Source organism: Nerophis ophidion, linkage group LG02 (genome assembly GCF_033978795.1).
Source record: "Nerophis ophidion isolate RoL-2023_Sa linkage group LG02, RoL_Noph_v1.0, whole genome shotgun sequence".
Classification (NCBI taxonomy): Eukaryota; Metazoa; Chordata; class Actinopteri; order Syngnathiformes; family Syngnathidae; genus Nerophis; species Nerophis ophidion.
The window spans coordinates 30,923,615-30,941,965 of record NC_084612.1 but is presented as its reverse complement, the minus strand read 5'-3'; the positions used below and the strand labels follow the sequence as shown (position 1 = coordinate 30,941,965).

At 38.2% G+C, this 18,351-nt stretch overlaps 1 long non-coding RNA gene across 1 annotated transcript; it reads right to left on the bottom strand.

Annotated features, from left to right (window-relative positions):
* Positions 1-1,939: 1,939 nt before the first annotated feature.
* On the bottom strand, positions 1,940-17,589 carry LOC133539252 (uncharacterized). The gene is made up of 2 exons (XR_009803224.1): positions 17,472-17,589; positions 1,940-2,310 (listed from the first exon to the last, which is right to left on the bottom strand). It is a non-coding gene; the product is annotated as an uncharacterized LOC133539252 (long non-coding RNA).
* Positions 17,590-18,351: the final 762 nt, after the last annotated feature.

Below are 18,351 nucleotides of genomic sequence, written 5' to 3'. Positions count from 1 at the left end.
GTAGTGATATCCTTTAGAGATTGATGTCGTTTTTTTGATTCTGAGAGATCGAAGGTCACGGTCATTCAATGTTGGTTTCCGGCCATGCCGCTTACGTGGAGTGATTTCACCAGATTCTCTGAAACTTTTGACGATAATATGGACCATAGATGTTGAAATCCCTAAATTTCTTGCAATTGCACTTTGAGAAACGTTGTTCTTAAACTGTTTGAGTATTTGCTCACGCAGTTGTGGACAAAGGGGTGTCCTTCACCCCATCCTTTCTTGTGAAAGACTGAGCATGTTTTGGGAAGCTGTTTTTATACCCAATCATGGCACCCACCTGTTCCCAATTAGCCTGCACACCTGTGGGATGTTCCAAATAAGTGTTTGATGAGTATTCCTCAACTTTATTAGTAATTATTGCCACCTTTCCCAACTTCTTTGTCACTTGTTGCTGGCATCAAATTCAAAAGTTAATGATTATTTGCAAAAAAAAACCAATTGTTTATCAGTCTGAACGTTAAACATGTTGTCTTTGTGGCATATTCAACTGAATATGGGTTGAAAATGATTTTAAAATCATTGTATTCCGTTTATATTTACATCTAACACAATTTCCTAATTCATATGGAAACGGGGTTTGTATATATATATATATATATATATATATATATATATATATATATATATATATATATATATATATATATACATATATATATATATATATATATATATGTATATATATATATATATATATATATATATATATATATATATATATATATATATATATTCCTAACGCACTAAATGACGGAAAGAGTGCGCACTTGCCACGCACTCGCCCGTCACTGCGGCGCGAGCGTGATGATGTCACATTATCGATGGGAAAATGCATTTTTAGACAATATGACTTGCCTGACCGGCTAGGAGACACAAAGAGTAACAAGCGGTAGAACATTGATTACAAAGAACATATTTAAAAAAATAATAATTAAAAAATAATAATAATAATAAAAAATACAATTTATACATTTTTTTTTCTTTATCTTGGGACTTCCCACGGGCGTGGTTTTGGACGCTGGCGGGCTGTTTCCGGCCCACAAGTTGTAGTTTGGGGACCCCTGTTTTCCATCTATCCATCTATTTTCTTCCGCTTAAAAAAAAAAAAAAAAATCTTACGAATGTATAGATTCTCTCCATTTGCAGGTAAATAAATAGTAGCCCAATGGGACCCTATAGACTTTTGCCTGAAACCAGAAGTGTCCGAATGGGCCTCAAGGTCATGTCATTGCAACCCAGCTATTTTCAACTGCAATCACCACCAGCAACAACACGCCTATTTCTGACGGAACAACCACCATTTTCCTTATTTTTCCAACTTATTTTCAAGGAATGTCTCTTATTTTCAAATGCAAATATTGACAAATATATTTGTATGGAAAAAAACATATTTAGGGTCACTTGATATTTGTGTTTTATTTGTAAATTATAGTCTTTAAATGTGAATTATGCAAATTATTACATTATGTTTCCAGCTTGTCCACAATTGTGGTACAACTCATGTTGTGAAATAAAATATATTTATAAAGGAAAAAACAAGAATTAATTTAAAAAATACATTAACTTTAACTAGTTAATTGCTTTGTTTTAAAACTCTTCTCTGTCTTTTTTTTACACATTTTTCCATGAGTTCTATTGACATCAATACTTAATTATTCATGTTCTGCAGTTACTTTACTGCTATTTGTTTATTGTATTTGCCTTTATTGACACCAAGAAAATATGTGCATCATTTTTTTAATTATCATATTATTCTTGTGTGCTGCTGGTATTTATTAGCTAATATAAATCTTTAAATATCCCCACTGGAGGACAACAACACTCTTATGCAATATACTCTAGATGTCGCTCTCCAAGGTGCTGACGACTAGTCCAATGAAACTCACAGTCATAATTAGTCTTTTCACAGTTTTATTCCCAGAAACAGACTTTTTCAAGGCATTGCACTGTATAAACACATTTTCAGAAATTCATATGACATTCATATACTACAAAAATAATAATTAATGTGTGTGTAGGACAGACCTCGGATAAGCGGAAGATGATGGATGGATGAATGGATGGATGTGTAGAACCAAATATGAACCTGGTACTTATGCTTGTGTGTATGTGTCCTTTTTCCCAAAGTCAGCTGGGATTTGTTCCTGTGACCGTAATGAGGACACGCTGTTTAGAACATGGATGGATGTTTCTGGGACAGATAGTTGCCGCAATAAAACGCTGAGTTGATGATCTGGAGTGTCGTGACATCCATTGCTTGTTTTCCTGAAAAGACAAAAACAAGCGGTTAAGACTTAAGTGTACATAACTTAAACTTAAGACTTACAGTTATGCAAATAAATATAGATACTGTTCTCTCATAGTGTCAAACTGTAGAAAGTTCAGATGGAAGTCAGAGCAATGCGCAGAACAGAAACGTGCACTGTAAATACACACAATCTGAACACTTCAGTAAAAAAAACAAAAACAAAACTGGCAGCTCAGTCGGCAACATTTTACAGTAAAATGTATGATGATTTTTGCACTGAACTACTTTAAAAGATAAACTGGTACCACTATTATTTTTACTATACAATTATGGTGCCTGAGCTGCTATTTTTCACCATGAAATCTACTATCGATTTAATAGTGCATTACTGTCAATGGAAAAACAGAACCACTTTAATTTTTACAGAAAATGATGGCAATTGAACTGCCAGTTGTATTTTTACAATAAATTGTAGGGTTTTTATTTGACGGTACATCATTGTAAATGGCTACAATCGGGATGTAAAAGCGCTACCCCTTCAATTTTTTACAATAAAATTAGTGCAACTGAACTGGTAGTTTTTTTGTGGTAAATTCAATGATCGTTTTTGCAGTGCATAAACTTCCATCCATCCATACATCCATTTTTCTACTGCTTATTCCCTTTTGGGGTCGCGGGGGGCGCTGGCGCCTATCTCAGCTACAATCGGGCGGAAAGCGGGGTACAAACTTTAAATTGAAAAACAGAACCAATCTTATTTTTACAGTAAAATTCTGACGACTCAATTGCCACTTTTATTTCTACTGTAAATGTAATAGTCACTTTTACAGGGCATTACCTTAAATGGAAAAACTGTATCACTTTTATTTTAACCATAACATTCTGGTGAATGAGCTGCCAATTTTTAAGGGTAAAATCTACGACCATTGTTTTTACAGTGCATTTTCAAGGTATATTTATACTGACTGAGCTGCCAGTCTTTTTCTTTTTTTTTTACCTTGATTTCAACAGTTGTTTTAAGAATGCATTAATGTAAATTGAAAAACACTAAAACTGTTATTTTCTGCAATCAAATTTTGGCAACTGACCTGCTAGTTTTTTCCCAGCTCCAATCAATTTTCATTGTTTTTACAGTGCATTACTGTAAATGGAAATATGGTACCAATTTTATTTTAATATTAACATTCTGGCGATTTAGCTGAGAGCGGTTTCCCGTAAAATCTCCAGTCGTTGTTTTACAGTGAAAAACTGTAAATTAAAATATGATATCACTGTTATTTTTACAGAAAAACTCACGCAAATGAGCTGCTGTTTTTTCAACCGTAAAATCTACTGACTTTTTGTTTTGTTTTTAGATTTCCACTGTCTGTTAATAAAACATCAACTTTCCTATCCACTACTCTTCAATGCAAGAATGAGGATCCTTCTTCACCATGGCTGCAACCCCACAATCCCCCAGCCCCTGAAACAGCATACAGTTAGTGCAAATGAGCTGCTTTTCATGCACCCCCTGAATGAGACCTCAACAACAACAAAACCCTCACACACACAGACTTGTCATTTCAGGTTTTGTTTGTCAATGTGAACCCCTTGTAACTTACACAAAGTAGTCGTCATGGCATGAGGTGCTGAGAAGGTGTGTGTGTGTGTGTGTGTGTGTGTGTGTGTGTGTGTGTGTGTGTGTGTGTGTGTGTGTGTGTGTGTGTGCTGTAGTGTTTGGGGATGGAGGGATGCAAGGAGGGGTGAGAAAGGGACGTGCGAGGATGATGAATGTGACATTCCCGGTGTTCCCAGGATCCCGGTTCTGTTTGAAAGGGGGCAGGAAGGGGTGGGCGGGTGTTTTTTGGGGTGCCACACTGGAGTTGTGAGAGTGAGAGGGGACATTTGTGCCCAGCTGTTGGGGGGACCCTATGTCTCCCCTTTTACTCTCTCTGTGACAGGCTGTCCTTTTCACCAGCACATAGCCCGGCCGTGCAGCCTGCTGCCATAACAACGCCACGGCCTCTCTGTCATCTTAACGCCAGGAGAGGAGAGGGTGGGCGTTTTAGGGGGAGCTTGCGGGTGAAAGGGGGAGGAGCAATAGTGAATGAAGAATGCAGACATTTTCATCCTGTGAACTTGAACTTGACTGGCAGTCTGAGACACTGGCGGGAGGGAATGTAAATGTATCTCTTTCGGATTTTATTTCAGACTAACTCATTTGCATTCACTTACACAATATTTATAATATCACGACTAGGAGTGTATTAAATATATACAAAATTATTACTCTATCCATCCATCCATCTTTATTGATTACAGCCATTTATGTGCTGTTAGTAGTGACAAGTTGCAGTTCAAACAAAATGAATGGTGACTGCACGTCCACACTGGGGTTCCTAACAGCTCGGACCCACTCAACCATGTGGAAAAGAAGACATGTGAAAGGTCCCCCGTCAGTGTTACAAAGCCATGAACAAGCCGCCGCAGGATAATCAGGTTTATCCCGCGGATTAAGACAAGATTGGCAGCTGTGGCGGCGGGTGGATTTAAACAGAGTGGGCCCGAGTTCGGGTGGAGGACCCCATATTTGTAGACGTGCAGCAAAGATGCCTTAAATGTGTGGGGACATCAAAGACACACACAGAAGCTTAGTTTGAAAACTTTTATTTAATTGTATGTTTTCAAGACCTTAATTTCTACTATGCATTAAAATAAACTACTGTATTCTATTTCATACATTGAACTTGAATAGTATGTTTGTGTATTCATGGCTGTACAGTACTTGAGATGCCAAACATGGGGCCAAAAAGTGCATTGTACAGTAAGAGTTAAAAGAAAAAACAGGATTTCACAGCATTTACAGTATTTTTCCAATGTAAAATATTGTAATCAAAATGTGCTGTAACATTAAAACTAATTGATTACAATACACTTATATTACAGGAACTACAAATACGGTCATGGGAATCGAAACCCAGTTCTTGGTTAGAACCCTTTCCCAATGTATCAATTCCTTGGAATCGCTTACAATTTTTTCAAACGATTCTCTTACAGGGGAGGATGATGTCATTAAACAACGTGCGTAGTGACGTCAGACAGCAACTGAGGTTTGGCGACATTTTACAAGCAAATATTGCAACAGGGCTACTTGTAATAATTCCATGGTAGCTATTTCATCAAGAGGAGGACATACGAGCAATGTGCTGAAACATTTGAACATACAGCATGCAGTGAATGTCGCATTTTTGAACCGTGCCAATCTCATGCCTGGCAGCAGTAGTCATCAGACATAAATACAACCGGTACTAATCCCGTCGGTAATGTTAGCGCTATTAGCTGTCAAATTGAAATCAATGCCTTCTCATTTAGATGAGCATGAGGAAATGTATTCTGACTGGTTTGGAAGTAGGCAGTAACGTCTACCACAAGTTTTCACCGCGGCAGTGAAGAGTACCACTCTGCCAGGAAGGACAAATGTTACTGAGCAGTGACTAAGTTTGTGGTCAAAAGCTTACAACTATTTGGTAAATAAATGCTCCTTCGTTAGGGGAGTGTTCAATTGTAGTCAGAGAAAAGTTGCAGATTTTCCTCCAACCACATTTTTGCTCAGTCATCATATCATACAGGTGGAACTCATACAACTAGAATATCGTGTAAATGTTAATTTATGTCAGCAATTCGACTTCAAATGTGAAACTCGTAAGTTTTATCAACTCATTACATGCAATGTGACATACTGTATGTTAATCCTCTATTTAATACAACCTGATGATCATTTGGCTTACAGTTTAAACACATTTTCTAAGCTGTAAGCAATAATATTATATCAAATAAAGGCTTGAAATATTTTGTGAGGCATGAGCCTAAGTCATTATATTAGTTTCACCTTGTAAATCTACACAAACATTTACATGGTATATTTTCTAGTTGGATGACAAAGATTCTTAAAAGTTTTAAAAATGTTATGAAATGTTACATTCTTGTGTAATTGTCACATATATTTTATTTTGGTAAATTCTACAGATTTAAAAAAATTGTATTTTTAAAATAGTGGTTCTATGCTATGTGCCTTTTAAGACCTCACTGTTGGTTTTGTAGGGTCATGTTAGCTCTGAACTAAACAACATTGATGCTAAACCACATTTTTGTTATCTTTTCTTCCAATAACGATTAGAGAATCGATAAAGAAACAAATCATTACGCAGAATCAAAAGTGGAATAGGAACGGCAAAAATTCCCATCCTTAGTCATTATCATAGTCCTCTGAAATATCATAACAATTTACTGTAAATTCCTCCTGATTTGTCTCTTAAGGGGTATGCTGGTAAACCAAGAGAGTAATTAAAAATGAAATTGCAATTGTGAAGTTACTGCAAATACAGCAAAAGTATTTCCCAAAGCTCTTGAACTTTTCCATATTTTGTCACCGCCACAAACATAAATATAATTTATTGAATTTTTATGGGAACGACCAACACTAAGTGGTATGCAATTGTGAAGTTGAAAGAAAATGATATATAATTTAATTTTTCTTCTACAAATACAAAAGTGAGAAGGGCATTGTCCAAAAGTATGCAGCACCTTGAGTCAATACTTTGTGGATTCACCTTTTGCTGCAATGACAGCTGCAAGTCTTTTAGAGTCTTTACCAGCTCTTGCACATCTAGTGACTGAAATGTCTGCCCATTCTTCTTTGCAAAACGGCTCAAAATCAGTCAGATTAGATGGAGAGTGTTTGTGAACAGCAGTTTTCAGATCTTTCCACACATTTTTAATTGGGTTTAGATATGTACTTTGACTTGAACATTCTAACCCATGAATATCTTTTGTTTTAAGCTTTTCAATTGTAGCCCTGGCTTTATTATCAGGGTCGTTGTCCTGCCGGAAGGTAAACCTCTGACAGGTTTTCTTCCAACACTGTCCTGTATTTGTCCCTCTCCGTCTTCCCATCAACTCTGACCATCTTCCTAGTCCCTGCTGAAGAGAAGCACCCCCAGATCATGATGCTGCCACCACCATATTTGACTGTGGTTATAGTGTGTGCAGACTGATGTGTAATGTTAGTTCCCTGCCACACATACTGTTTTGCATTTTGGGTAAAAAGTTCAATTTTGGTCTGGTCTGACCAAAGAAAATTTATCCACATGTTTGCAGTGTCCCTAACATGGCGTCTGGCAAACTCGTCTGGTTTTCTTTAAATAATAGCTTTCTTCTTGCAACTCTCTAAAGACCACATCTGTGTTAAAGTTAAAGAACAAATGATTGTCACACACAAACTAGGTGTAGCGAAATTATTCTCTGCATTTGACCCATCACCCTGGGAGGTGAGGGGAGCAGTGAGCAGCAGCAGTGGCCACGCCCGGTTATTATTTTTTGTGATTTAACCCCCGATTCCAACTCTTGATGCTGAGTGCCAAGCAGGGAGGTAATGGGTCCCATTTTTATAGTCTTTGATATGACTCGGCCAGGGTTTGAACTAACGACCTACCGACCTCAGGGCGGACACTCTAACCACTGACGAGGTTCACTGTGCAATGAACGACTAACGGTTGTCCTATTGACAGATTCTCCCACCTGACTGGTGGGGGAATCTTGGCTGCATCTCTGAGCAGTACTCTCCTTGTTTGGCCTATAAGTTTAGATGGACAGCTTTGTCTTGGTAGGTTCAAAGTTGTTCCATACTCTTTCAATTTCCAAATGATGAATTGAACTGTGCTGCGGGACAAGCTCAACGCTTGGGAAATAATTTAAAGCCGTTTAACGCTTTATACGTCTCCACAACTTAAACCCTGACCTGTCTGGTGTGTTCCTTAGACTTCATGATGCTGTTTGCTCACCAATATTACACACAGGTGGACACTATTTAGTCAGTAGCAATCATCAGGCAACTTCTGAAGGCAATAGGTTACACTGAGAGAAAAAGGGGGCTGCATATATTTGTACACAGCACTTTTCAGTTTTGTATTTGTAAAAACAGTTTTTGAATCATTTATAATTTTCTTTCAACATCACAGTTGTATGGCACGTGTTGGTCTTCCACAAACATACAGTTTGTGGTTGTAATGTGACAAAATATGTAAAAGGGCGGTGTAAACTTTTCCAAAGTGCTGTATATTGTAATTTTATTGGAAATGACTGTAAAATCACAGCTCTGGGTTACAGTAAATAGCCAAATCTCAGCAAATTGCTGTAAATGTTACTGTCCAAGTAATATAATTATTAGCCAGTAATTTGTAGTGTGTATTAAATCACAAAGATTTCACATCATTTAATCGTATTATTTTATTCCACAGTAAAATAGTGTAATCAAAATGTGCTGTAACTTTACATCAAATGACTGTAAAATTACAGCACCCTTTTATTTCACAGCATTTAACTTCACAGTAAATTACTGTTAATGATACTGTGAAAGGAATACAATTATTAGCCAGTAATTTTCTTTGAATTTACAATGAAAATGTTTACAGTTTGACATGACTGGAATGGTGGCAACTTGTCCAGGGTGTACACCGCCTTCCGCCTGATTGTAGCTGAGATAGGCACCAGCGTCCCCCGCGACCCCAAAAGAAATAAGCGGTAGGAAAATGGATGGATGGATGGATGGAAGTGGAACCACACTCAATCTATTTGAATAAATGTGAGAAGAGTAAGATCTATATTTATTGTTATTATTATTTTTGTGCAATGTGTGATGCGCAAGAAGCCATAAAAACACAGTTTGGATATAGTGATGTGTTATTTCTTCTACAGTCTACCTGCTTTGGGGCCATTGTGTCAGACAGACATTTTTAGAATGATGCTGTCTTCTGAATGTTGGAGCCATTTCTTATGAAAGTCAAAATGAACACTACTTGATGCTCATATGTTTATATTCCATCATGATTTGCACATAAACAGTACATTTACTTGATTTAACGCCGCTTGTACGGATCCAGCTCAGACGGTGATGTGACATAGTAGATGCACACAGAGCATCACACATGGTGAGAAAGCCTCACACAAACATAAAGAGGCGGTAAGACAAAAGGGTCACTTTTTCAGTAGACAGTGACACAGACGTCTGCTGCTGTCTGGATCCTGGTTCCCACCTCCTTGCAGACTTCCTTGCAGAGTTCTCTCACACACACACACACACACACACACACACACACACACACACACACGCGCGCGCGCGCGTACAACGCTGGCTGACCTTGGTCAAGTGGCCAATGCACAAAGCCGCCATTGTGGGGCAGAGTCTCATTCAGAATGATAATATGCACAATGTGGCAAGTGTATACCAACAGGTCTCTCCCTCTTTGTCTCTCTCTCTCTCTCTCTCTCTCTCTCTCTCTCTCTCTCTCTCTCTCTTTCTCCCGGTCTACACACAAACACATACTATGAAACAATAAAGGCATTTGATAATAACCCAATGTACGGTAAGTGATGTATTTTCTTGTGTAAATCACTAACAGTAACCATAACTAGCAGGTACTGTAAAGTCAATAAGTATCGTCTAATTAGAACGTGACACCACACTGAGCGTGGAAATTGATTCAAAATGATTAAGTAATATACTGTGTGTGTGTATTGTCAGGATCAAAATCACTCATTTTTTTTTTTCTTGATTGGAAATAACACAGGGATCCATACAAGAGACATCATTGTGGATATATATTTTTGAACAAAAACTTAAAAAGGGACCTATGATAATTTTTATGAGTCTGATGTATTTTCTGACTTATAAAAGCTGTTACAATGTTGGATAATCATGTTAAACAAAGCCAAAGCGTCAAAGAATACAATTAATGTGTTTGTTTTGGATGCCTCTGAACAGTGGGCACAGTGGGACATCGCGGTGTGGCAGACATACAGCATGGATGTGTGCATTTCTAGTGTACAGGCATTCAGAAAGTGTACAAAGCACTTAATTTTTTCCACATTTCGTTATGTTAATGTCATATTCCAAAATTGAATTATTACAGTTTTGTCCTCAGAATTCTACAGACAATACCCCATAATGGCAATGTGAAAATGTTTTAGTTCATGGTATATTATTTCAAACTAAAAAAGCTTAAAACAAATCACATAAGTGTTTACAACATTTGCTCAATACTTTGTTGATGCAGCATTAACAGCACCTACAGCCTCGAGTATTTTTGAATACGATGCCATAAGCTTGGTACACCTATATTTGGACAGTTTTGCCCATTCCTCTGTGCAGCACCTCTCAAGATCCATCCGGTTGGATGGTTAGCGAACAACAAAATATTGAGCAGAGGCTGTGGATATGTATGTCTTTGCGATTTTGTTTTTTTATAAAACACATTTGAAAACAAAAAAAATTAAATAAAAATGTTTACATTGTCATTATTGTTTGTAGAATTTTGAGGACAAAAATTAATATATTTCATTTTGGAAAATAGTTGTAACATAAAGTGTAAAGCGCTCTGAATACTTTCCAGCCAGTCTCCTCCCTGTCTGCTAAGCTGGGACTTTTGCCTGCAGCTTCCTGTGTCATTCCTTCTCATCTCATGCTATCCCCCCTGCTCTGATGTCTATAAAATAAATATTTCCATGTTCATTTGTCCGCTACTTTTTACAGGGGACTGTTTTGTCACCAGTAAGTAAAAATTTGGATTAGCTGCTAAACTCCAATAAAAAAAAGACGATTGAAGGTAGGACAAAGTAGATGCCGGCAAATGCAATTTTTTAATGAATCATAAGTTGTACCTAATGTTGTGACCGGAGAATCCATATACTGTTGAAGAAGTTTATTTTCGACCGTGTCTGAAAAATAACAGTAATTTTTATCCATCCATCCATCCATCCAACTTCTTCCACTTATCCGAGGTCGGGTCGCGGGGGCAGGAGCCTAAGCAGGGAAGCCCACACTCTCCTCTCCCGAGTCACTTCGTCCAGCTCTTCCCAGGGGATCCCGAGGTGTTCCCAGGCCAGCCGGTAGACATAGTCTTCCCAAAGTGTCCTGGGTCTTCCCCGTGGCCTCCTACTGGTCGGACGTGCCCTAAACACCTCCCTAGGGAGGCGTTCGGGTAGCATCCTGACCAGATGCCCAAACCACCTCATCTGGCTTTTCTCGATGTGGAAGAGCAGCGGCTTTACTTTGCGCTCCTCCCGGGTGGCAGAGCTTCTAACCCTATCTCTAAGGGAGAGCCCAGCCACGCGGCGGAGAAAACTCATTTTGGCCGCTTGTACCCGTGATCTTATCCTTTCGGTCATAACCCAAAGCTTATGACCATAGGTGAGGATGGGAACGTAGATCCACCAGTTAATCGAGAGCTTTGCCTTCCGGCTTAGCTCCTTCTTCACCACAACTGATCAATACAGTGTCTGCATTACTGAAGACGCCGCCTATCGATCCAATCTTCCCTCACTTGTGAACAACACTCCGAGGTATTGAACTCCTCCACTTGGGGCAGGGTCTCCTCCCCAACCCGGAGATGGCACTCCACCCTTTTCTGGGCGAGAACCATGGAATCGGACTAGGAGGTACCTATTCTCATCCCAGTAGTTTCACACTCGGTTGAGAACCAATCCAGTGAGAGCTGAAAATCCTGGCCAGATGAAGCCATCAGAACCCCATCATCTGCAAAAAGCAGAGACCTAATCCTGCAGCCACCAAATAGGATCCCCTGAATGCCTTGACTGTCCATAAAAGTTATGAACAGAATCGGTGACAAAGGGCAACCTTGGCGGAGTCCAACCCTCACTGGAAACGTGTCCGACTTACTGCCAGAAATGTGGACCAAGCTCTGACATTCATTGTACAGGGAACGGACCGCCACAATCAAACAGTCCGTTACCCCGTACACTCTGAGCACTCCCCACATGACTTCCCGAAGGACACAGTCGAATGCCTTCTCCAAGTCCACAAAGCACACGTAGACTCGTTGGGCAAACTTCCATGCACCCTCAAGGACCCTGCCAAGAGTATCGAGCTGGTCCACAGTTCCACGACCAGAACGAAAACCAGACTGTTCCTCCTAAATCCGAGGTTCGACTATCCGGCGTAGCCTCCTCTCCAGTACACCTGAATAGACCTTACTGGGAAAGCTGAGGAGTGTGATCCCACGATTGTTGGAACATACCCTCCGATTTCCCTTCTTAAAGAGAGGAACCACCACCCCAGTCTGCCAATCCAGAGGTACCGCCCCCAATGTCCATGCGATGCTGCAGAGTCTTGTCAACCAAGACAGCCACACAGCATCCAGAGCGCTAAGGAACTTCGGGCGGGTCTCATCCATCCCGGGGGCCTTGCCACCAAGGAGCTTTTTAACTACCTCAGCAACCTCAGCCCCAGAAATAGGAGAGCCCACCACAGATTCTCCAGGCACTGCTTCCTCATAGGAAGAAGTGTTGGTGGGATTGAGGAAGTCTTCTAAGTATTCTCTCCACTGATCCCCAACATCCGCAGTCGAGGTCAGCAGAACACCATCCGCACCATACACGGTGTTGACAGTGCTCTGCTTCCCCTTCCCGAGGCGGCGGCTGGTGGTCCGGAATCGCTTCGAAGCCGTCCCTAAGTTGTTTTCCATGGCTTCCCTGAACTCCTCCTATGTCCGAGTTTTTGCCTCCGCAACCGCTGAAGCCGCACACCGCTTGGCCTGTCGGTACCTGTCCACTGCCTCCGGAGTCGTATGAGCCAAAAGAACCCAATAGGACTCTTTCTTCAGGTTGACGGCGTCCCTCACCGCTGGTGGTACAGCGAGTTCTAGTATTATCGCCACAACAGTGGCATGTTCAAAGTTCTTCATGAGGTGGGAATTGAAACTTTCTCTGAAAGGAGACTCTGCCAGACGTTCCCAGTTGACCCTCACAATGCGTTTGGGCCTGCCAGGTCTGTCCGGCATCCTCCCCCACCATCACAGCCAACTCACCACCAGGTGGTGATCGGTAGAAAGCGCCGCCCCTATATTCACCCGAGTGTCCAAAACATGAGGCTGCAAATCCGATAACACAACTACAAAGTCGATTATATAACTGTGGCCTAGGGTGTCCTGGTACCAAGTGCACATATGTACACCCTGATGTTTGAACATGGTGTTTGTTATGGACAATCTGTATGTTTTGTCTTAAATATATATATTTAACAGTGTAAAATATTAAATTATGATACTTTTTGAGAAATGACATGGACGGTCATTTACAATCTAAAACAGGTGTGATAAACTCATTTTAGCTAATGGGCTGATGGAGGGAAATCTATTTCCGCGTGGGCAGGATGGGTAAAATCATTGCATTATAACTTAAAAATAAAGACAACTTCAGGTTGTTTTCTTCGTTTTACTTTTGGCCCAACATTTGAAAAAGCACATTCTGAAAATGTACATATCTCAAATAATCCTCTTGACAAAACACTTCAAGTTAGTTGAAAATTCTGAGGAAAATATTGGTGCAGTTTCATAAACACCATGAAGAACACAATTAATTTAGCCTTAATCCCAGTGTATCTGCAAAGCAGTTAAACTTGAAGTCACAGCCCATCTTGGATTGAACAAAAAAAAATACATAAAGCATTAAAAACTAGTTTATACATCAAAAACCTGATTTGTCAATTTCACTGTTCACTTTCTTTAAATTTGCACAAAAGACAATAATTTTCAGAACTCTATATCAGTGTGCAGTGTGTCATGCATCATTTTAAGTGGGTTTACCAATTGTTTATGTTATCCCTGTTTGTTGAGTCGAGGGGGAGGAGTCGCAGCCCCGCTTTACCGTGTACCTCTAGCTTGGTATACTTGTACACCTGGTTTGCTATTTACTTGCCCAACAGAATTGCTATTGCGACATCCAGTGGACACATTTAGAACAGCCGTTTCGTTATTTTAAAAATGCGGCTCAATGTTATACTTAGAAAACTCATGAGGCCCGCAAACAGGTTGAGTCCCGCATGAATGACATCCCTGATCTGAAGGGAACGCTTAAACTCCTGGTTTATCGAGTAGCTATTTTTATCGGAACTTACACTAAAACCGTAGTAGGTGTGTGTGTGTGTGTGTGCGTGCGTGCGTGTGTGTGTGTGTGTGTGTGTGTGTGTGTGTGTGTGTGTGTGTGTGTGTGTGTGTGTGTGTGTGTGTGTGTGTGTGTGTGTGTGAAAGACAAAGAGACTCTACAACGGCATGTATTAAAAAAAATGCACATTGTACTGCTATTTATGACAGTATGACAGCGCTACTGTTTGCGTATGCGAAGCTAAACCATATAAAAACATCTATAACTTACCGAAATATTGTTCTTTAGTTTGAAGTAGGATTCTGGTATAGGCTGAAATGTGAACCTTTCTACTGACGGATGACATGACATTATAAATGTTTTCTTCTTTATAATTTGTAAGTAAACATGTCCCTTTATACAGTGTTTAGTTTGAGTGCAGTCATGTGACTGCCAGGCTCCATTTGATTGGTGCTTACATTAAATTGGTGAAACAGAGTCATGTGACAGTACCTGCAGAAATAAGTCTCTCTAATGAGATACATATGTATTTGAAAGCAGTAATTAAAAGATCATAAACAAACATAAGTATGACATGAATAAATGTAACGATCGTATACATGTAAGTATGTTGCATTGTACTCTCACTTAAGTACAATTTATCCAAAAAGCCATTTAAGTAAATGTAACAAAGTAAATGTTGAGCGTGCCATTCTACTCACCTCTGCACATGACTCTGATGAGGACTAATTATGGAAACTGGATGGATGAAATATTAGTCCTGATATTAAAGGAGTGTGCAGGCCTTTTTAGGAAAGAACACCTCTTTGGTCTGTGACTTAAACCAAATATATTAGTCAATATATGGTAGAAGCATATTTTTGTGTGTGTAACCAATGAGAAACTTAATGACATGTAAATAAATGTAAAAAAATACACTTGCATTTTATTTTTCAAATACATTTAGTAATTATTATTATTATTTTGTGGAAAAGGGATTTATCTAAGTAAGATTGTTTTTATTTTGTTATAATTAAAGTATTTTAATAAGTGCCCTGTAGGCTTAAATGTGAATGAAGAGCACATTAATGATCATATATTACAATTATTATTATTATTATTATCATTATTATTATTATTATTATTATTATTATTATTATTATTAATTAGCATTACCCTTTAAAACAAAGTGTATATTATTGCAAGGGTATAAAATTGTATACTTAGCTAAATGAAACTATTTCAAACATCTTTCAGTAAAGCCTAATGCATTTTGGTAGAACACCAATGCAAACTACAATCATAAACGTTTGTTAAATGAATATACCTTCTAACTAAGCACAATTATTTTTAGATTTGATGATAAATGACGTCCATGCAGCTTCTTGTGAGCGCTAATTAAACAATGTCACTGTACCTTTAAATCGTCAGTTTCCTTCGTTTCCATGCAGTTATGTGATTGAGTTGCATTATTTTTATTTTATTTTTGCAAAGTCAAAATGTTGTGTTCCTTTTTCTCACCTTTTCTTTGCTTTTAAAATGAATGTTAACTCGGATGCAACATAGCAAAAAACATTTCGTTGTATTAACCTATCTTTATTTACTTTCCGTGTGTTCGTCTGAAACGTCGTTTCCACGATTTTATTTTACACACAAACGCACCATCAAACGAAATCTGACTCAAATAAAGACCATTATATTAGAAAAATATTCTAATTTACAGGTTTCTCGAAACTTCTGCACTGAAACAAAGGGCCTGCTTCTTGCTTTAGTCCCGATTTGAAATAAAACAATTACTTACTTGTTTGGATACACAAAAGTGCATCACTTTGCATTTAATGCATGCAACAAAAAATAATTTGAATTCATTAAACCTCTGTTCGTATCTTGAGATTAAAAATGTACTTTTAACATTATCTCCTATAATGAGACTGGGGGTTAACGGTTCTCTATTAAACAAAATAAAGTGTAATATGGAGAAAAGTATCAAGACGTGAATTTGCATGATGAAATATAAATATAAAATACATTATAAATACAAATATAGACATATATAATAAAATAAAATCAGCAAAAGTGCAAAAGTTACCTTAATGGAGTTTATTAGTGAGACAGTATCATTATCGAAAATAAACCATTCTTAGTAAATTAATTAATAAATGCACACAAAGTAGTAATAAACATATACACTTTTATTTATAGATAATAGAGTAATGATTAAATAGTTTTGAATATCAATTCTAAGATGTATTAAAGGATGTCATAATTACTCATGTTGACCCTGAAATAAAACATTCATGTGAAAAAAAACTAAATAACACGTCAGTCCATGCAACAAAAAAATAGTCAAACAAAATGTGTTTGTATTAATTAATATTACCATTTATTAGTATAATATATGCATTTTTATTAGATTGGCACTGATTGGTTAGGAATAAAATCAGACTCTTATCTGGTGACCACTTTTTAGCAATTCTGCCTTAAAAGGGTTGCATGATAAAATATATACAGTAATACATATTAAACACATATATTGTATTATAAAAAACCTGTCAGAGGCCTTAAGGGGATGTCATCATGAATTTTTCCCTTGAGTGAGATCAAACTACGCACACACAGACACACAGGCACACTTACACACAGCAGGCCTTACATGCAGAGTGTGTCATCAGTGACCAAATAAGTGCTTTGCACCTCCCCAACCATTTTAAGATGCAGAGAGAATATCAAGATGGCTCCCACAAAGTGATGGTCTGCAACATCAAGCAGGCCGTGAGGCCTTCATTTATGTGCACCAGTTCATTGTATTTAAAATAATACAAATAACTGAGATAAATTAGGACTGAAATTGTGCATGTTTTATCAGGGGGTAAAAACTACAATGTATTCACTTTATGGGGTGTGATTTTATGTGCACACCCTGCTGTTTTTTATTAGAACTCTGTATAGTCATGTTAAAAATGCATGAGGGCTTTTATTGGACTGAAATAATTTTATAAAGTATTATGAGCCCTCACCTCTAGCAGTTTAAATTGGTGCAGGCAGCAGAAAAACCGAGCAGTTTGAGTAATTTGCAGCCATTAAACTTGCATGGAAGTCATATATATTTGACATAATCAGACCGAAACACACTTCTCTGTCCAAGACAAGTACACTTTTGGATTTTGGTTATTGCACTGATTATACAACAGTATTTGCATGGAGCATCCGTCACCTGATTTGATGTATCCCATTTTTACACTATTTAGACTTGAAGCAAACCTACCTGCACACACAGCACGCTCACTTGTCTTTCTCGGTGTCCTTCTTTATTCATCTTGCGTATTCACTCATGCAGGGAAGGGAAGGTTTGAAGGTCATTCCTACTTTCGGTTATCTAGCTTTATGACGGATGGTTAACACTCATACAGCTAGATAACCAAAGACAGGAACAGGCTCTATTCTTTGCAGAAGGAGCACATTGTACCAGGGAACGTGCAGGTGTCTTTTTCTGCATGGGCACAGAGAACATCAACATATTTAAAGTACAGACAGCATATATATATATATATGTATGTATGTATGTATGTATAAATGAATACATAACTCACACTAATAATTGCATTTTGATTACTTCACACAGTTGTAGCAAATGTATACTCACTTATAAAAAAAAAGGTGTAGACGTCTTTGTACTCTTGTGATTCATTACAATTATTAGGTCTGCACATATGAAAATAGATTGAACCTTTTATGCACATGCTTTAAAATCAAGAGAAACATACCCAAATATATGTATGACATGTGTCAGCACATTTCATTCATATTCACCTACAGCTATAATGTCTTCTGATTAGGTTGCAAAAATGCAAATAATTGAACATTTTTTTGCAATAACTCACAATATTCACGCATGAGTGGTGTATTGCAGGCCACATGCATGACCAGGACGAACACCCATTATTACAATAACAAGACGTTTTCTGGGCCTAGTTTATGCAAGCCAACCTGAATTTATTTTGCATGCATTGATTGAAAAAGCACCAGCAAAAAAAAAATTAAAAAAATTAAAAAAATAGGAGAGTGTTATTGTAATGTCAGGGGCAACATCAAAATGACAAACAACGATGCATGCGTGGAACTTACTCCAATCCAGTAGGTTCTTC